The sequence below is a fragment of the Lissotriton vulgaris genome, chromosome 10 (genome assembly GCF_964263255.1).
Source record: "Lissotriton vulgaris chromosome 10, aLisVul1.2, whole genome shotgun sequence".
Classification (NCBI taxonomy): domain Eukaryota; kingdom Metazoa; phylum Chordata; class Amphibia; order Caudata; family Salamandridae; genus Lissotriton; species Lissotriton vulgaris.
In genome coordinates this window covers 409,793,427-409,807,857 of record NC_141698.1, presented here as the reverse complement: position 1 = coordinate 409,807,857, position 14,431 = coordinate 409,793,427, and positions in this window count along the sequence as shown.

The following is a 14,431-nucleotide window of genomic DNA, read 5'->3' as shown; positions in this document are numbered from 1 at the left end:
GCGGAAGCCGGAGGACTGCATGCTACCACTTGTTTTTTTAAAACTGTCACTTGATTGAATTTGTGTGTTTATTTAAAAAAAAAACGAACGAAGCTCACCTTCGCTACAGCGCTGTTACCCACGCGCTAAGGCAGCCCTCCCAGAGCCTCCTGACACAGCGTGCCCACCGCTGATACAGGGGAACACGCCCACACCGCCAGCGCGGTCTCAAGGCGGAGCCACGCCCACTGCGAGGCCACGCCCACCCGGAAAGGATATTTAAACGCTGTCAGTCAGCGCAACGACTCATCCTGTTGTAAACAGCCTCTGAGGCGGAAGCCGGAGGACTGCATGCTACCACTTGTTTTTTTAAAACTGTCACTTGATTGAATTTGTGTGTTTATTTTAAAAAAAAAACGAACGAAGCTCACCTTCGCTACAGCGCTGTTACCCACGCGCTAAGGCAGCCCTCCCAGAGCCTCCTGACACAGCGTGCCCACCGCTGATACAGGGGAACACGCCCACACCGCCAGCGCGGTCTCAAGGCGGAGCCACGCCCACTGCGAGGCCACGCCCTTTTCCCGTTCTACAAATGTGCCGGCCATACCAGCGCAGCGGACGAGCGCAGCGGGAGCGCCGATTGCGCGCCTAAGGCAAGCCCGTCTGCGCCCGTCCGCGCACGAACGGGCCCAGGGCCAGACTCCATGCCCGTCCCCGCCGCCCCAAAGGTAAGCTACTCGCGCAGAGAGCTATTAAGCCTAAGACCTACCAAACACAGCTCCTGCTTTGTATTACATGACCCTACTGACCCTCTGCCCCGCTGTGACATTTGCAAACCAGGAAATCTTTGCTTACCAAAACCCCCTGTCCCACCCCCTGCTCTTAAAATCTCCACTCTCAACTGTAGATCACTTCCTAAACATGCCCTGGTCATCAACCATCTCATTGTCGACCTCAATCTGGACATACTTCTCCTCACAGAAACGTGGGTTACGGAGCATTCCGACGCAGACATAGTCCTGGCCCTCCCCCCGGGCTTCCTCATTATGTCTCAACCACGCCCCCTAGGGAGAGGAGGTGGATTAGCCATAATCCACAGGGATCACTTCACCTGTCGAACCAAGGACTGCGCAATACAGGATTCAGAGAACTGCCTCTTTACGATTCAGTACTCCCCGACTAACTCCCTGTCAGGCCTCCTGGTGTATCGGCCGCCCGGCCACTCTGGCCCCTTTACGGCCGCCCTTCTGGAAACTGTTTCTTCCTCGGCACACCTGACACCCAACTTCCTTTTAACAGGCGACCTTAATATTCATTTCGAGGATCCTCTGGATGCAGGAGCAACCGACCTAATTGGCGAACTAGCGTCCTTTGGTCTACTTCTGGCCAACTCTGGCCCAACACATACGAAAGGGCACCTTCTCGACCCGGTGTTTTCCAATATCCCCTCCCTCCGTTTCATTAATTCTCAACCGCTCCCGTGGACGGACCATTTTCTGGTCACAACCCACCTCCCTGGAGCATCTAAGAAACCCCAAAAACCCCCTACCCTCACTAGAGACAGAGCGTGGGCCAGTCTCTCGGTGGAGGCATGGTCCACAGCCCTGGACGCTACGACCCCAAGTCTCACGGAGGACTCCTCCACCGCCGACTTCCAAGTGAGTAACTGGATATCCTCCTCCCTCGATAGTATTATCCCTATAAAAAATCGGGAGATTAAAAACAGGATAAAAGGCCAGGCCCCCTGGTACACCTCTGACCTTCGTGACCTCCGCAAAGAGTGCAAAAAGGCTGAGAGACAGTGGAGAAAGGACTGGCTCCACAGTAACAAAGACATCTACAATAGCAAGGTAAGGCGCTACACATCGGCTCTCAAACTAGCCAAGGCAGGATTCTACGACAATAGAATACATAACGCCACTAATTCCGCAAAGGAATCTTATTTGATCCTCAAGGAACTCCTTACCATTCCCTTGGCACCCACTGATGCCCACGCCCCTCCGGACAGAAGCAACGACCTTGCCTCCTTCTTCGACTCAAAAATCTCGAGAATACTGGACTCTCTCCCGCCCACCACCCCTCTTAATTACGCTGATACAGAGGTCTGTACTAACAGCCCGCGGCTGTCCTTCTTTAGAGCAGTTTCCCTTAGTGAGGTCACCTCCACGTTAGCCAAAATGAAAAGTGGCTCACCCCTTGATCCGGCCCCGGCCAGACTTTTAAAATCTGTGTCTCCCAGCATAGCCCCTACCATCATGGATCTTATTAACATCTCCCTATTCCAAGGCATACTACCTCCCAACTGGAAAAACGCGGTCGTCAAGGCCCTGCTTAAAAAGCCCCATTTGAACCCGGACGACATGTCCAACTATAGACCCATATCACTCCTTCCCTGTATCAGCAAAATGGCTGAGAAACTAGTTAACTCACAACTTTCCCTATTTCTTGAGACCAACAAAATCCTGCGCACATCCCAAACCGGCTTTCGGCCCAGCCAGGGCACGGACACAGCCCTCCTCTCTGTCATCGAGGAGTCAAGGTGCATTCTGGATTCAGGAGGATCAGTGGCAGTGATCCTCCTGGACCTCAGTGCCGCCTTTGATACGGTGGATCACCGTGTCCTTTTACATCGCCTGGCAGGGGCAGGAATTGTGGGTACAGCACACGCTTGGATTAACTCCTTCTTATCAGGTCGTTCATTCCAGGTGTGGGACGGCAACTCTCGCTCAGACCCCATACCACTCACTTGTGCAGTCCCTCAGGGGTCCTCGCTTAGCCCCACCCTGTTTAATGTTTATATGGCCCCCCTGGAAGATGTCGTGACCCCTTACGGGATAAAAATAGTAAACTACGCTGACGACACCCAACTTGTCGTCTCTCTCTCCCAGCTGGACAAACACCCAGACAGCCTGCGGAACTGTCTCCAGGACATTTACACCTGGATGTGCAAATCCTCCCTGAAGCTCAACGGTGCAAAAACCGAAATTATGCTGCTGGGCAACAAATGGTCTGCCATCCCCCCCGCGGTCTGGCCGGACGCCTTTGGTGAGATACCCACACCAAAGACAGAAATCAAAACGCTAGGTGTCTGGCTGGAACCGAACCTCACCATGAAGACCCAGGCCACCAAGACCGCTGGAACTTGTTTTGGCCTCCTGCGGTCAATCCGCAAAATTCTCCCTCTCCTCCCCCCCCCTGTCCAGGAAACTTCTGGTTCAAGGGCTCATCTTAGCCCGGCTTGATTACAGTAACGCCGTTTATCTCGGCGCTCCGGAATTCACCTTGGCCAAACTCCAACGGGCACAAAACGCCGCGGCTAGGCTCATTATGAACCTCCCTCCCAGAGCCTCTGCCAAACCGGCCCTCAAGGCTCTGCACTGGCTCCCTGTCCGCCAGCGGGTAGAGTTTAAAGCCATGTGCATCAGCCACAAACTCATCAATGGTGCCGGCCCGGCCGCCCTGAAAGACATGGTCGCCCCCTACAAAGCCCCAAGAACACTTCGATCTGACGACGAACACCTGGCCATCGTCCCAAAATTCAAGAAGGTTCGCACCGGTGGCCGTCGCTTTTCGGTTAAAGCCTCTGCAGGCTGGAACGCACTTCCCCGTAGTTTGCGCCTGGAACCCTGCCACGCCCTCTTCCGGAAAAAAACTAAAAACCCTTTTGTTCCCTAAATAGCCTTCCGGTCCTTTCTTCTCCTGGTTTTTTTACAACTCCATAGCGCGGGGATGCCCACGGGTCACCAGGCGCTCTATAAATTTATAAATAAATGTATAAATAAATAACAAATTAAATGATTGCACTTCCCGCAGTGCATTCTAACTTTCACAAATTGGGGATGTATGTCTCGTGGTGATGTTGAAGGTGATGCCCCAGAGGTACTTGGTATTGTCAGGGGTGGAGGTGCATTTTAGCGCAGTCTTCTACATTCATCATGAGCATAGTTTGGAGATGCTTTCGCATACTAGCAGTGCCACAGGGGTATTTCTTGTTTGGATCTCCTCTGGACAGTACTGCCTGGCAAATCTTTCATGTTACTTTGGTGGCATTACATTTCTTTTGCCCCTCTGGAAAAGTAAAAAATTATTAAAAATGTGTAATGTCATGAATGATGTAATATGTGACATTATCACCAGTGGATTGTGGGCGCGAGAGTTACAGTTAGTACAACTAACTATAACTAAGGAATTTCAATGGTGTTGTATGAGTGAAATGTCCAGCTCACTATAATATCCCTGAAAACCTATGTTTTTTTCAATTAATTTCTAAGGTTTTTTATGATAATTCCTAAGTGTAACCTGCTTGAAACCTATGGTTTTTACGGTGAATATATATATATATATATATATATATATATATATATATATATATATATATATATATATATATATATATATATATATATATATTACCTACTGGCGGTCGCCAGTAGGTATATATAGTTAGGATTTTTTCCCTATGGCATTTTTGAAAATTCTATGTCTAATAACTTTGGCGTTTGTGGACGGAATTGGCTGAAATTTTCAGGAAAATGGCACATTTTGTTTCTGAGCAGCTCCTGGAAATTTGGGGGGGGGTCGTCAAGGGGGGGCCGAGAAAAAAGGGGGGTCCCAAAACGCGTTTTTCCCATGTTAATTTCCATAGGGCGGTTGGACTCACTTTTAGCCCGAACGGCTGAATGGATTTTCACGAAACTTGGCAAAATTGTAGGGACTGTTAGCCCGATGTGCCTTTGCTAGGTCTCAATATATGTGCTTCAGTGGATTTTGAGAAATTAACGTTTAAATCAAGATATATATCTGTAACAGCGCTCCGGGCAGCGATCCGGTTAGCGAACTTTTCGCGTATCGGAACTTTGCGAAGCGAAGCTGATTGGCTCTTCGGTGTCTGTCAACATTCTAAACAGTCCGGAGCGGCCGCCATCTTGTCTCTCGGTAGGATCGAGAGACAAGAGGAGGCCAAAACAAAGGGGGAAATTACCATAAGGGGGCATAGTAGATCCTCGTTGACCCCCTAAGTTTTATGTGGAGGTTTTAAAAGGGCCTAGGAGGGTCCAAAAAAAAAAATATATTTTTTTTTTTTGCGGGGTAAGCGCCAAGTTCGCGAACCGGAAAGCGTTCTGGGCAGCGTACTTTAAGGATAAAAGAATGATAGACTTTTCTAATACTGTATGTTAATTATTTGTTGTTTTTGTTCGTTTTTTTTAATTTATTTATTTATTTTGATTTAAAAAAAATGTATTTATTATTTTCATAGTTCATTAAAACTTCCAGCATTATATCATCTGGTATCTCATCAAACATGGATGTTTCTGTCTCTTGTAAGGTTTGAATAAATTGTTCGTCAAAAGATTGATCCATAAAATCTTCATCCACATTTTCTTCAGTTACAATGTCTTCGGATGTAATCTCGAAGGAAACATTAGTTTTTTCTTGCTCCCCTTCCATTTTTTTGCTGTAAATTGCATAAAAAAATAATTATATTAGAAGAGTTAGGGCACTGTTGGGTTTAAGTTCAGACATGTAGTTCTGTTTTTTTAACAGTGAAGTTAAAGTAAGTAAATTCATAATTATAGCAGAGAAGTGTAAGTCAATCAATAAATGTAACAGAGGAGGTTATCTGTATCTATAACTATAGCAGGGGGACAGTAAATAATTATCAATAAACGTTTTTACAAATTAATTTAAAGTGCCACTTACAAATTATCAAATAACTTTACAGGGAGGTGAAAAGGCTCTTGAAATGTAGTTCAGGAAGTAGCAGTGAAAATGGCTGTGTTTCCTTCTCTTCCTTTATATATATTCAGGTATATAACCAATCAAATGTCAGGTAATAAAAATTGTAAATGAAAGTAAAGTTTTCATTGGTTGTCAATTCCAATATTTTAGATGTGTTTTGTGAAGTAATTTACCTCAGGGTATTTAGATAGGTCTACAGGCTAAATGGCTAAATGAAATTTCAATCAAATTTGTGAGAATGAAAGGGATTGTTATGTAGTATGAGCTAATCTATATTTGGTGAGAGTGTCTCTAGTCGTTTTTCTGCTAATTACTTTCCCACCTTTTTTTAGGACCGCTTTCTGGAAAGCGGCCCGGTTAGCGAACCTTAAGCGTAACGGGAGTCCACCATTTTGTGTTTCGGTCGCATTAAGATACAAGATGGAGGGCAAATAATGTTCAGAATGTGTAGAAGGGGGCACGGTAGACTTATCTTGACCCCCTAGGTTTTCTGAGGGTGGCTGAGGAGGCTTAAATGTGCGGAAAAAAAACATTTTTAAAAAAAATTCCGCGAGGTTAGCTTTCGGTTAGCGAACCGGGGAGCGTATTTTGTGGAAAATTAGTGAAAAAAGTTAGAAAAAAATAATAATTGTGAGTGATTAGATGAAGGGTAGCTCTGAGAAGAGCTTTTGGGTTTATGGTACATTTAGGTACTTATAAGTAGGTACCAATGCACATTCTTAAATTCAGAATGAAAATTCTGTTGCCCTCATCTGAGAAGTGAACTCCATCTCCTCTGTAGATATCTTGCATGTAGTAACGCAAGTTATTGTTGTACAGGGAGCCCATTCCATGGTCTCTCATGAAAGCTGAAACAGATTTGTTTACATGCTTCCTCGACTTCTCAATTTGTGGACAAAATTGGTTGGACCACCTCCATTTCTGTCTTTGGCATATATTGGAATATACCAAGGCAGTTTGAGGAAAAAGTGCCATTAATTGTTCAAAGGTGTCCTTTAAAAGCATTTCCAGACCTACCCCTGTCAAAGTGCCCAAATCATTACCTCCACAGTGCACTATTAACAGGTCAGGTTTTGGCAAATGCATAAAGGTTTTCACCAATGGTATCAATTGGTGACATTTTAATCCTCTTTGGCCCAACCACTTAATTTCCACATCTTGTAAATTGAGGTTGGGTAAATTTCTGCTCTCAGCATACCTTTGAGCCCAGTGGATGAAACTATGTCCAACAATCCAGACGTTAAACATGGTGGGAGAAGGTTGTGCTGCAGTCAGATGAAGTGTGGTAATGAAAGGGCAGTTGAAACAGTAGGAGTTTGTAAAGAAAAAAAACTGTGGAGTTCCAATGCTAATGATTCATTAGCAGTGATTGGTGTATTTCCATTTCTGAAAACAGAAAGTTAGGGTGCATGGATGTGTTCTTTGAAAGATGTAATTTGAATGGTCAAGCAAGAAACTTTTAATGAAAGATTGCACTGGATACGCAGGTGCACTGAGAGTTCAGAGTTCAATTGAAACATTGTTGTGTGAATTTGCAAACATGAGAGGTCTTCCAGGAGGTCGTTGCTATGGAAAGAAGGCAGAGAGGGCAGAGGGGGGAAGGGTTTTGATTTGAAAAAAGTGAGGGAAGAGTTATGATTGGCTAATATGAGAGATATGTGAAATGAATATCTGTATTTCTGTGCTTTCAATAGCTGCAGACTCTGGAGTGCATCCTTTTCTTCTGCTGAAGACAATTTGGTGTATTTCTGAGACTGTTTTCAAAACTCAAAAAGTATTTGCTAAGGTGAGAAAAGATTTATTTATTTTAGATAGAGAATAGTATGAATTAAGGAGAAAATGATGAAGAAAGATGTGTTTTTAAACTGTGGCTTTGTCTGTAGTGATATAGAAATAGATTTTGTTACTTTGAGAAATTGTAATTGCATATTCGGTGTAGCATTCTGGCATGCAGTTATACAAGTTATTGTTGTATATGAAGCCCATTCCATGGTCTCTTATGTAAGCTGAAACAGATATGTTGTTTATAAAAATAATTTTTGAAATCAATTACATTTCTGCATATGTACTGCTAGAGCTTCATAGGTTGTTTTGGGTCATATTTATAAGGCATTTGAGTGTCTTTGATGTTATTTTTCCTTTTAAAATGGAAAGCATTCCTCATGGGGCAAGTGTCTTGTAAATACGCTCCCACCTGCGCTTGGCAAATTTAGATTTTGATTATGGGAGTTACATAGCCATGTTAATAATGTCGAAAAAATGGTGCTAGGGCATTCCAGAAAACGCTTTCATGTGTCTCAAGGATATTTTCAGTCATTTCCTCTTGAATGCAGGTATACAATTGATTTATATGTTGTGTTTAAAAACGATTCTTTTCTATAATGTTATTTTTTCCTTTTTAAATGGAAAGCGTTCCTCATGGGGCCATGAGCAGTTCTTAGCCATGTTATCCAATGGGAGGTGGATAACATGGCTAAAAGCATATGCTGGATAATGCATGAATATCGCTGACTTTTCAGCAATATTGATGCATTGCGGCCGCTTCTTATCGCATTTGCGAGCAGTTCTTAGCCATGTTATCCAATGAGAGGTGGATAACATGGCTAAGAGCATTTGCTGGATAATGCATGAATATTGCTGACTTTTCAGCGATATTCATGCATTGCGGCCGTTTTTTATCGCATTTGCGATAAACCTTGCTAATAGCAAGGTTTATCTGCGATAAAAATCGCCGATGTGCGGCGATAATTTTTGTCTCTAAAGAAGTTATCGCTAGTGGTTGGTAATATACCCCCGCGTTTTTGGTTGCAGGAATCGGGAGGCGGGAGAGTAGCACTGAAATCAGTAGTCTGACGCCTGAATCGGGAGGGTTGGTATGTGTGGATTCTCTACAGCTGGGGCTAGGTGATAGCCTGGGACCGGCCTGGCATCTAAAATGGCTACCGTGCACGACAAAACTGTGGCATTGTAAAAAAGACAAGATGGCGCAGACAATGTTTATCAATAAGGATTCATTTATAACGAAATATTTTATCGCACTGACAAATTGGTTGTCAACACTTCCTGATTTCCTTCGAATCGAACGTTAACAGACGTGACGCAGCAAAGAAAAAAAAAAAGCTCATGCACAGCCGCTGGAACACATGTATCAACATATATGAGCCTTCTCAGCCACCCTCAGAAAATATAAGGGATTAGGATACGTCTCCCGCACCCCCTTATACTTAGTAATTTAATTAAAACGAAGCACAAAATGGTCTCCCGCACCCCCTTATACCTATTCCCGTTTCGCCAGCAGTTTGCGGCCCAGTTCGGTGTTCGGAAAGCGCTTCTACCGTGAAAAATATATTTTTTTTATTTTCCCCACGGGACCCTTTAAAAACCCCAACAACATTCCTAGGGGGTCAAGAGGGGTATACCTTGCCCCCTTTCATTAAATTCCCCCTTCGTTTTTCACCTCTTCTTCTCTCTTGATCCTACCGAGAGATAAGATGGCGGCCGCTCCGGTCTGTTTAGAATGTTGACAGACACCGGGGAGGCAATCAGCTTCGCATCGCAAAGTTCCGTTTCGCAGGTGGGAGCGTATTTATAAGAAACTTGCACCATGAAGAACGCTTTCCATTTAAAAAGGAAAAATAACATTATAGACACTCATATGCCTTATAAATATGACCCAAAGCAACCTATAAAGCTCTAGCAGTACATATCCAGAAATGTAATTGATTTCAAAAAATCGTTTTTAAACACAGCACATAAATCAATTGTATACCTGCATTCAAGAGGAAATGACTGAAAATGTCCTTGTGATGCAGTGCTGGTGCAAAAGATTTTCTATGTTAAATAATAAGTAGGGCGTTAAGTTTTTGATGACTGTTATTCATTTACTGTTTGGTAATAGTGGTTAATAACATTTTTTATTATATTTTTCCACAGATTCAACTGCAGATCTTTTTTAAATTTGAAAAATGCCTACGAAAAATAGAATTAGAAAGGCTAGAAAACGTCAAAGACAGCAGGATGATGTTTTATTGCAGCAGTCCTCTTCCCCAAATACACCAAGAAAGCTCCGGGTAAGAGCACAAAATCATTCTTAAAAAATATTTTTTGTAAAAAAAGTATTTTTCCCCAAAATGTTTCAGTTCAGAAAAAGAAGAGTAATTTAAATGGAAAGGAAAGACCCATCGAAAATGTTATTGGTAGAGGAAGAGATAACTCTGTGCATGATAGTAGAAGGAAACAACAGTTTAGGGACATTCGAAAACGAATGTTCCGTAACAGGATAATAGTTAATTTATTAAGAAATATTAAAAAAGGCCAACAGAAAGCGGCATTTTATAAGAAGAAGAAAAATGTAGAGAAAATTATTGATCATGCTTTTGAAATTAAGCGAAAGTTGTTTATTTTGGTAATCAATAGAATTAGGAAACTAAGCAAGGTAATTTCTGATTTCAAAACAAACAGTAGATTGAAGAGAGTAGTAAATCGTAGTAACTTTTGTGAAGTTTTTTCCGGAGAATGGATGCATAGTTCAAGTTCTGAGGCATTTTTTAATGAGGAGAGTTATTTTCAGGATAATGATTTGATGTTTGCAGTTGACACCAGTGGTCGAGCTTATGAAGTGAAGGATGGTTGTCCAGTTGAAAAAGAAAAACTTGTGACAACAGAGACAGAAGAGGTGCTAAGTGATGAGGTTTTAGGAAGACGTCCTAAGGGTCCTGTGTACATTTGGAAGTGTAGTTCTATTTGCAGTGTGCGACAGGTTTCCATCAATTTGCTTTGTGATTTTATACGGACATTTAATAAGAAAAGTTTGAAGCAGAAAATGAAGTTGTTGCAAGATTTAGATCCTTGCAGAGTGAGACAAATGACAGGTTTGCGTGGTCATTCACTGGCTTGTCTTTCCAGGAGAGTATGCCAGAGTGTTTTTCATCATTTCAGGATGCTAGCAGTGCATCATAATAAAGTGAGAAAATTAGTGAGAATGTTGTATTATGCTAAGAGTCCAGCAATTATGCTTAAACAATTATGTGCTGCTCTTTTGCATGGTTCTGAAATAGATGTGAAGAATATTTGTGCAGAAATTGAGTTTTGTTACTTTAGTAGTAAAGATGAGAATGTTCAAATTGACCCTGAAGTAGAGGGTAATGTTGAAGATAATGTACAGGTTTCCAGTACAGATAATTTTCAGAAGGAAATTGCCACTTTTCAGATGAAATCAAGTGAGAGGCCTAATTTCAGTTGTGTATGTTGTCGACGCACTTATTATAAGAATCAGACTAAGGTAGTGGATTTATATACAAAAAGTGAAAGGGAAAATAATAGTGAATGGAAGGATTTTGCCACATACTTGATGGTAGAAAATTATTTTGATTTAGGATCGGATCAACGTGTGTGTACTTATTGTTGTAATAAATTAAACCAAAACCAGATGCCTGCTAGGGCAGTTCATAATAATCTGGAATTGGTTGAGATTCCTTCTGAATTGAAGGATTTAAATACTTATGAATGTATTTTGATTCAAAGTATCCATCCCTTTCAGGCTATTGTAAGAATGGAGCCAAAGACAGGGAAGTTGCCTCCAGCAGATTTACAGAGAGGATTAAAGGGAAGAGTTGTTTATTTGCCTCTAGATTTGAACAAAAACATTAACACAATTGGAATAGAAAAAGTGGAAGAGGAACCTCTGGTTATCTTAGTTAATGGGGTTCCGACAAAGAATAAGAAAATATGGCAAGATTTAGTGGATGTTAGGAAAGTCAAAAAGGCAACAGTGTATTTGAAGACAAATAATAAGTACTATAAGAATGTATATGTTGCAGAAGAGGAAGTAAGTGATGAAGAGGATAGCGATTTGTGTGCTGGCCAAATTGAGAAAGTAGAAGCCTCTAAAAGTGAAGAAATATATGAACATTATAGTGTTCATCCTTTGCATTCCAAGGAAGTCATGGGGAATGCTATTGAGTTGTTTCAAATGAAACAAGCTAAAGGGAGTCCCATTAGTGTTTGGGAGGAAAGTTTGGAAGCTCGGTGTTTCCCACAGCTATTTCCCACAGGTCGAGGAGGAAGATATGATGAGCGACCTCATCAAATTCCTGCGTCTGAATACCGGACTTTACGATTGTATGCAGACGATCCTAGGTTTCGTCAATGCATTCCCTATTTGTTTCATCTCCTGTTTGAAAGCGATCTGTCTGGACTGTCATATGCAGTGAACCACATCTTAAAAAGTGGTATACAGATGCGAAATATCTCGGCAAGGGACTTTATGCATAAAGTCAATGTCCAAGACAGTATTTTGGATTCTCACTTAATTAATCTCATGGCGTGTCAGCGTGGTACTAATGAGTACTGGTACCGTCGTCATGGTGATTTAAAATGTATGCTGAGGAACTTAGGAACTCCGACATGGTTCCTCACTCTGAGCTGTGCCGAGTATGGCTGGGAAGACTTACTTGAATTTCTACGAGAGGCAAATGGAAATATTGAAAATATTGAATTCAAGACACCTGGAGAACTGTGTTCTTTGGATCCTGTGAATGTATGCAGGTACTTCAATCATAGATTTGAAGCTATGATGTCTTTCATCACAAATAAGAAGAATCCACCTCTTGGAAAGGTGTTGGATTTCTTCTGGAGAAAGGAGTACCAAGCAAGAGGTGCTCCTCATATACATATGTTGTTGTGGATCAAGGATGCACATAAATTTGGAACAGATCCGGATGACTTAGTGATGAATTTCATAGAACAGTATTCTACGTGTGCTGTTCCAAACGCAACGGAGAAGAAAAGCCTAAGAGAACAAGTTCTACGTTTCCAAAGCCATCGTTGCGGAAAGTACTGTCGTCGTAAATTCAGAAACAAGGACAAGTTCTACACCAAATGTCGTTTCAACTTTCCACGACCGGTGATTTCTAAAGGAAAAGTGAACAGTTTGATGTCTTCACTGCGACATAATGTGACGAGGAAATCACCCAAAAATACATACAATTTGAAAAGGAACGAAGAGTCCAAGTACATCAACGACTACAACCCAGTGATTTTGTCCATGTGGAATGCTAACATGGATATACAGTTTGTGGGTGACAACTGTATGGCTGTGGCTCGGTATGTGACATCTTACATCACCAAAAAAGAAAAGACAGAACTGAAGGATATGTGGGAGGACATTTCCCATGAAAAGAGCCTCAGCAAGAAGTTGTACAGTTTCAGTCTGAAGATGTTGTCGCATCGAGAAATCGGAGCTTACGAATGTTCAGATCGATTGTCTTCAGCAAGTCTCTATGCCAAATCCAGGAGTATCGTTTGGGCGAGTCTTGGTCTTGCTGCAACGCGAAATCGGGTTCTAAAACCTGTCCGGGAAATTGAATATTTGGCAGAAAAGGAATCAAACAGTACCGACATTTTGAAGACCAACATGTTGGATACCTATTATCCAAATCGAAGCAGTCACCTTGAGAATGTTTGTCTATATGAGGTTCTCCAAAATTATATATTTAAGAGGAACATCAAAGAAGATATTGACAAAGGAGTGTATGCTGTAATTGGAAGTGAGGGATGCCTGGTCAAGCAAAGAAAATGCCAATTAGTAAACCATCGAAAATTGAGTGGCGAATCTTCAGAAAAAAAGGAGTTTTTCTATTTAGCACTTTTGCAACTTTTCAAGCCTTGGCGTGCAGAAGAGGAACTGCTTGGAGATTTCCTCTGTTACGAAGACTCTTTTACTGCTGCTAAGGATAGCATAGAATGTCCTGCTTTTCCCAAATATCAAGAAATGCTAACTTTGGAAATTGAGCAGGAAGCAACGATTGCAGCCGAGATTGCCAGAGACAGTTCTCAGGACAGTCAGAGTTCTGTTTCATTGAGTCAAGATCCACTTGGAGGACCTATTATCGAAAATGAAGCTGCCACTGCTATGAATGAAGTGGAAAGAGCCATGGCACATGCTCAGGAGGATTCAGTTAACTTAGAAGACTTGGAAAAACAACTCAACGTTGAGCAGAGGAAAATATATGATGAAGTTACCAAGCAAATTGAGCATGGATTAAGTCATGAGAAGAAAGAGTGCTCATGTACATCGTTGAAGCCTGTCCTACTGTATGTGAATGGAGAAGGGGGAACTGGAAAAAGTTTCCTCATTAAAGCAATTTCATGCTATCTGCAGGAAAGGACTGAGTCATCGCTGTCTTGTGTTGTCACCGCTCCTACTGGACTTGCAGCACATAACATTAAAGGTATTACTTTGCATCGTCTACTGATGCTGCCGGTGGAGCATGACAACAAATTACAATATCACAAGTTATCTGGGGATGCTTGCTGTGAAGTTTCAAGAGTCTTGAGGAAAATGAAACTACTTATCATTGACGAAGTAAGCATGGTTTCCAATGTCATGCTTGCCTTTGTGCATTTGAGAATGCAAGAAGTACTTAAAACTGAATATGATGTGTTATTTGGTGGCAAACACATCATTGTTTTCGGAGATCTTCTGCAGCTGACACCAGTAAAAGGAGAACCTGTGTTCAAAATACTCACGCATGAAGATACCAGGAAGTGCCTAGGGAGCATTGGCAACGTCAATATATGGTTAAACTTCAATTATGCTGAACTGCATGAAAATATGCGTCAGGCAAAAGATGAAGATTACAAGAATATTCTACAAGATATTAAAATTGGAAAAGTGACCGAGCATGGAAAAGAAGCTTTGAATGCACGATTA